Consider the following 7779-nt stretch of genomic DNA (forward strand, 5'->3'; position numbering starts at 1 on the left):
TAATAAAATATGTATTTCTAAACTAAAATAATAATAAAATATAAATTTATAAATAAAAATATATATTAAATTAAAATATATATTTATATTAAAGTAAGAATAAATTATATTTTTCTAAGTTAATATATGTTTTCAAGGCTAAGATGTTAGTTTAATTTAATAAGTGAATTTAAGTTAATATTTAGTACTACAAAATACTAGGAATTTAAGTTTAGAATAATATATAACATATATACCATTTGTAGTCTATTTTAAATATAAAATTTTTATTGGTCTAGTGGTTAGGTGGCTCCCATGTTTCCCAAGTTCAAATCGCACACCCCACAAATTTTTAATGCCTTAAATTTTATTTCCTAATTGGTGAAAAATAAATCTTTTAAATTAAAATAAATTAAATCATCTAATCAGGTGATGACACGTGTCTTAACACTTGACCTTAGTGAAATGTGACAAGTTCTGAGCCAAAGGATTAAATTATATAAGTAACAATGATCAAATGTGTAATTATACCAAGTTTTTTAACTACCAAATTATTACTTCTGTTAACTGTTAACGGATAGCGATATGATTGAACGTATTTAAGTAGTTAGGTGACTTGATTGACATTAATTAAAAATTTATTATCAAAATAAAAAGAATGGTATAATTAAGTGGTTATTGATATAGTTTATACTAAAAAAAATAAGAGGGGGGAAGCTCCTCCCACAGCTCCCCACTTTCTCTTCTTCTCCAGATCTGATCTCAAAAAAAATTCAGGTAATTTCAAAACCCTAACGCAAGATCTCCTTTTGTTTTTCTTCTAAAGGTTTAGTGTTTCTTTCACTGGGTCTGGGTTCAATCATTTATTTATTAATTTATAATCTTTTTATTTACTGTATCTGGTTTGAGGCTGTTGACTTTTTCAACGCATTTTAATTTGGGGTTTCTCATGTGAAATAGGGAACTTATCGTTTTTTATTTTGCTGTCTGTATATATTTCTGTAGTTGAAATCTTGAAACGTAAATGGCCTTCAATAGTTAAGTTAGGAAGTTTACGAAACAGACATTGAATTGCATCGAGTTGTGCAGGAGTTTCTTTGTTGGGTTTTATTATATTTGTTTCATCGAGTATATGAGGTTCCTTTCATTTCATCAAACATTTGTAATACGCGGCACATTTTTCCTGTTGACTTGCCAGAAAGCTAACTCTACCTTTTGCTTCTAGCTTGCATCTAAAATGCAAATGATATCTTGGTTTTTTACTTTGTTGGATTAGTGGGGTTCTTGTAATACACTTACTGTAGCCTTGATCTATTTTCTGCTATTGAATACTCGACTGAGTTAAGAACATGCCCTATATTCAAGTCAAATGATGGAAAGGCAAGGATACGATTTAAAAACAAGAACAAATGTGCCCTATATAATGATCAAATGCTAATGTGACCTTATAATAAGTGATGTTATGCACTTATGCTTTACGGCTTAGCATTGGGGCATTTCGTTGACTGACTTGAATAGAAAGTTTATTATTATTATTATTATTATTATTATTATTATTGTTAAAGTTATATTCAAGCCTGTGATTTCTAGAAATAACATCGATGGAAATATTCTTTATCAAGAATTGTAATTGGAGCTCTTTCAATATGCTTTTTTTTTTTGCTTCCTTTCTAGTTCTTTCAATATTCATCGTCTTCCTCAATGCTAATCCCTTTTCTACTTTTTAAAGTTCAGTTATGGATTCTTACAATGTGCTATTTGTTTCCTCCCTCCCGGTTTGATAAGCTTTTAACATCATTTGCTTGTAAGTTTGAAAAGATGGGCCGTGGAGTTAGCAGTGGTGGTGGGCAGAGCTCATTGGGATATCTGTTTGGGAGTGGAGAATCTTCAAAACCTGCCGCAAAAAATTCCCAAGCTGCTTCAACTGAGGCACCAGCTGTTGCAAAACCTGTTCCTGCTGCTCAGCCAGCAGATATAACCAAGCAGATTCCTGCTGGTATTAACAGTACCTCAAACAATTAACTCCGTGCAGATGGTCAGAACACTGGCAATTTCATTACGGTATAACTCATTTAACGATCTCTGTATGAGTCCTTAAATGTGTATGATACTTAAAAGATTGCCCTTTTGGAGTTTTAAGTTGTTATACTTCATTTAGTTTCTTGACATTTTCTATGGTTAATTGTTGTTTGGGATTCATTATTTTTACATTTTCGGTAATTACTGTTAGAAGATAGCTCAAGTCTATAATGTTTTGCTCCAAGTGTCACCTCTCCTTCCTCGAACCTACTGTTAGATTACTGAACAACTTTGTAGTACGAACAGTTTTGAAGAGAAGTTTGCTTCCAAAATGGATTATAGGATATACAGAGAGGATGTCATTCCACTCTTGTTGGAAGCTTCTTCAAAGCTCTTTAAAAAAAAAGAATCTTCTTCAAAGCACTTACATTATGCATGTAAAACTTGCCTTCGGTGGTCTCATTAAACTGTTTTTCGCTGGATGCAGGATCGACCTTCAACCAAGGTTCATGCAGCCCCTGGAGGTGGATCGTCTCTGAACTACCTCTTCGGTGGGGAAGCTGGGGATAGTAAATGAGATCGTGTTTTCGTATATCTTGATAACTGGAGCATTGTTTGTTGATTCTTGGGGAAGCCATAGATTCTAGATGATGATGCTTTCGGATCTTTTTAATATAAGCAGTGAAAACTTGCTGCTACTGCATGTGTAATATACAGATTTTTGTTGTGTGCTTGTTGATGGTTTTATTTCAATCAAGAGCTCTCCAGAATCCAGAATAGATGGGAAAACATCTATTGCAGGGCTCAGTTACCCTGAAAAAAACAATGTTGTGTTTCTTGTTCTCAATTTTGTCGTTACCTTGCACCTTTCCTCGTAAAGGTTGAATATTACTATTTGATTCTAAATTGGAATTAAATCAAGGTAAGTTACAAATTTCATCACTTAATTTTACCTTATTCTTATTTTGGTGGTTAAATTTTGATAACTTCCAGTTTAATTACTAAATTTTTAATTCTATTATTATTTTATTACAATATAATTTATTTTATTAGTATTTGTGAAATGTTAGATTTGAAATAAAAAAAAGAATTAAATCCTTAAACTTCATCCTCAAATCCAAGATTTTCACCATCACAAATCTTAAACCCCAAACCCTGTGTTGCCACACCCTCGACATCTAAAATCGAAGACTTCCCATACTCTTATTCTCTCATTGGCCTTACATTCACAATTTAATTGGCCACAACCTCGACATCTAAAATCATCTTCGATTTTCTTTTAATTTTTTAAATTAAGGTTTAATACACTTTTAGGTGTATAAACTATATCTCAAATTAACTATTAGCGCCTAAAGATTTTTTTCCGTTAAAAATAGACGCCTAATGTTTTCTCCGTTACACTTTTAGGTGTCTATCATTCTATTTTTTTATTCTTTAAAGGCTTCATACACTTTTAGGTGCCTAAACTATACCTCAAATTGACTTTTGGAATCTAAAGAATTTTTCGCTAAAAATATGTGCCTAACGTTTCCAACATTAAACTTTTAGGTGCATGTACCGTATAAGTCATTAAATTAGGTCGTTATGTGGCATATGTCAAACATAAAAATTCAAAAAAAAGTATTTATTTTAATTTAAAAACAAACAAAATTCTACCGTCAATCGACCACTATAGGTTCGTGGCCATCACCATTGACACCATCAGAATTGTCTCGTGATAAAGCTCGTCTCGACTTGAAAAGTCGTGAGCTTAAAATTTTCATGTTCAACTCGAACTCGAAATTATGAACTGAAGTTCATAAGAGCTCGAAAAGAAAAAAAACTCTTAAACTTAACTCGATTGAAGCCTCAAACTCAAATTCAAGCCTAAATCTTAAATACATGAAAAATCACTGTTTGTGTTTTTTTTAAAATCAACACATAAATGTTATTATTATTAATAATTTATTTTTTTTAAAAATAAAATCTTAATATATTATATTTTTGAGCTACACATGAGCTTTTCGAGTCGAATATCAAGTAGCTCGTTTCGGCTTATTAAGAACTCGAATCGAGTCCATTCGATTTGAGTATTTACCGAGCCTTGGCCGAGTCAATCTTGAGTAGCTTGCGATCTATCTCATCTCATTTATTGCCCTTTTAGCTGCGACCAAAACCAAATTCCCTACCCATTGGGAAATTGGGTTGATTGTTGTGAAAAGCGTCGTAAAGGGTCATCAATTTTCTAAGTTTTCCTTCGTCGTTTTTCGATGATTTCGACGGCTACAACTGGGTGTATGTTAAACTTTCCCCACTATTGAGTTTATTATCCTGCTTCGTACAAAACCCAATTAATGGTGACCCTTCGTCGTCGTCATAGGTGGGGGATAGGAGAGAGATGGACGACACGATGAGGGTTTGATTTTTCTTTATATTTTTATAAAAATAGTATTTTTATCATTAAAAAAAGGTTTACTACACTTTTAGGTGCTTAAATTATACCTCTGTAACATTCTAATCCAATATGACTCAAATATCAATGAACTATAACATTACATAGGACCACCGATGAGGCTAACCCAAAAGTTTCTTTGTAAAAGCTTGTAAGACCTCATGTGAAAACCATTCATCATAATCATAAAATAAAAACATATTGTTCAATTTTACAAATATGGGGTGCCCCAAAATATATCTAAAATGTTTTAGACAAGTATTTCAAAATAAAGATATGACTTGAATACAAGAATGTTCATAAATAGTACATGCTCTCTAAGAAAGACACAATACATACTTTGAAGCTCAGGCCGGTCTGGAATGTAAACTGTGTAATAAGCTCTTTGAACGCTTCTCCTATGAACCTGCACACGAAAATAAATTCCGAACAATGAGCTCGCATGCTCAGTGCCACACTAATAACTAAACTATATTACATGTGTCCACTAGATGATCATGCTAGCAAATAGAAATATTAGCATACTAAGATGCTAAGCTAAACATAGATATAGAGGTAGGTATCATGGTATGGTCGGAGGATATCGCTACATATCCGGACTCAAATCCTCTAGCCTACCTAGGGTGAGATCCAGAATTTCTACATCAGAAACATACACCCAGCCAACCTACTCCTTACGAGTACTTGGGGCATCTACACCAGGCCAACAATTAAAGCACCTTGCGCACTAACTGAAACATGTATGGACATTATAACAAACAAGACGATCATTATACTATTAGAGTAACTTAGGTGTCCTGATCATTTCACGAATGTCATACAAAGGCTAGTTTTATGTCTTCCTAATTTGTATCGTTTCTAGTTGAAATTATAATCCTTGCTATTGTTATCACTTGTAGTCTTATTTAGAAAATTCTGATGATCTTTGATCCCCTACCCAAATACTTGAGAAGGAATGGGTTTCTTGTCCATTTCAAGACAAATGTACTGATATTGGGTTCTTCATTATTGATACTGACCCTTGAGCATCAGTACTAGCATGAGGTACTGATACCAATATAAGCTACAAGAATTTGAGGAGACCTAATAGTATCGATACCCTTAATTGAAGTATCGATACTAGCATATTGGGGTATCGATACCACCCTTGGTATGGATACCAAATTTGGTTTCAATGTTTGAAAAATTAGTTGAGTATTAATACTCTTATTTGGGGTATCGATACTCTCATCATGATAACGATACACCCTTAAATATCAGTAGCAATACTGGTTACTAGAATTCAAAACCTAAAATTGGTATCGAAATTCCCTTTTTAGTATCGATACCCTTGAAACAGTATCAATACCCAATGAAATACCCAATGAACTAGTATCAATACTCTCAGTCAAAACACATATTGTTTTAGGTTGCTTGAAGAACAATATCGATAGTGTTCATCTAGTACCGATACTGTTAATTTAGTACCTATACTCAAGCCCAAAATTGCCTTGTTTGGGCATGAAAACGTGACCTAATACTACCCATTTACCCCTATAAGTCCATAAAATAATGATTAATTATTATATAAGTTGATAGGGGTCATAAAGAGTCATTTATCATGCTTTATAACACCATAAAATAGGATCTACCATGAATATGCTCATATGTTTCATAAACTAATACAAGCTAAGCAAGAGCACTTAGTCATTCACAAATGGTATAGGAAGGCTAGAAATGTGTTACCTTAGTTTTTAAGCTGTTGAAAACATCTTCGAATCAACCAAGAACCAACTTTTCATTGCCCTTGGTTTTGAAACCTTCTCCAATCTTTTTATCTAATTATAACAAGGGAAACAAGTTATTAACTCGATTAAAAGACTAAATTGAAACTAAGAACACTTTTCTAAACTCGAATATACAAAAAATGAGCTTGAAATCTCTAGTTTCCTAAACCCCACTAAATCCCCTCCAATGGAAATTATGGACATCCTTTTTGCTTGAGAGCTTGAATGAAAGCTTGGGGTGAGGAGATTATGGTATTACCTTGAAAATTTTGTATTAAGCTTGTATGGTCACCAAATTTTCACCTTTACAACCTTACTTGGTGAAGAAAAGGATGGAAATGGAGAGAAAGGAGGTAGAGGACGAGAAATGATAAAAATAAGAGAAATAGGGGGAGTGGTTTGTCCAAATTTCATCATCTTCATTAAAGAAAATTAGCCTTTGGTTGAAAATGGTATAATAGCTCATTTAGTCCTTCATCTTCCATTTCAATGCTAAAAATACCCTTTATATGTTATTATTTGGGGCTAAACCAAGCCCAAACCTATCCTTAAATGGTCCAAAGCTTTCCTATAAGTCTTGTGGGCTTATCCAAATCTTCTCAGGTTAGCCAAAACTACTAACCTAGGATTTGAGGCGTTGTAATTCTCACATTGTAAGAAGAAATTTCATCCTCAAAATTTACTTGGGGTAAAAGATATATGGATATTGAAGCTGCATATCCTCTTTGGTTTCCCATGTTGCTTCCTCGATACCATGATTCCTCCACAGAACCTTTACTAAAGGTATGTTCTTGTTCCTTAGTTATTCTACATCGCTCATCAATATCCTTATCGACTCTTCCTCGTAGGCCATGTCTTCACTCACCTCGATTTTCTCTAACGGTATGATGTGGGAAGGGTCAGAAAAATACCTCCTAAGAATGGACACGTGGATCACGTTATGGATACGCTCTAAACCTGGGGGTAAGCCTAACCGATAAACCACTGGTTTAACCCTCTCAAGTACCTCGTATGACCCTATAAATCGCATGTTAACTTCCCTTTGTGTCCAAACCAAAGTACCTTCTTCCATGGAGTCATCTTGAGGAACATTTTGTCTCCCACAATAAACTCTACATCCTTCCATTTTAAGTTCACAAACGACATCTAAATATTTGAAGCTTGTTTCAACTGACCATGAATCAAGTGAACTTTCTCTTCGGTTACCCTAATGAAGTATGAACCCATTATCGTTTCTTTACAATGCCTCATATAGGGCTATTTGAATACTAAACTAGTGACTATTGTTATAAGTGAACTCTGCCAGTGAAAAATGGTCCTCCCAACTACCTTCTAAGTCTATGATGGTGCACCTAAGCATGTCTTCTAGGATCTAAATAACACTCTCGGGCTAACCGTCTATCTGTAAATGAAAAGTAATGCTAAAGTGTAGTTTGGTACCTAGAGATTCATGAAGTGTTTTCTAAATCCAATAGGTGAAACAATGATCTCTATCAGTTATGATCAAAGTTAGAACCCTATATGATCTCATGACCTCTCAGATGTATAATTCTGTTAACCTCTCTAAAGTGTAATCCAGCCAAA

The 7779-nt window shown here is 33.7% G+C and overlaps 1 pseudogene; it reads left to right on the plus strand.

Moving 5' to 3' along the window:
• Positions 1-711: 711 nt before the first annotated feature.
• On the plus strand, positions 712-2635 carry LOC120176965 (annotated as a pseudogene).
• Positions 2636-7779: the final 5144 nt, after the last annotated feature.

Source organism: Hibiscus syriacus, unplaced genomic scaffold (genome assembly GCF_006381635.1).
Source record: "Hibiscus syriacus cultivar Baekdansim isolate YM2019G1 unplaced genomic scaffold, ASM638163v2 tig00112264_pilon, whole genome shotgun sequence".
NCBI classification, from domain to species: Eukaryota; Viridiplantae; Streptophyta; class Magnoliopsida; order Malvales; family Malvaceae; genus Hibiscus; species Hibiscus syriacus.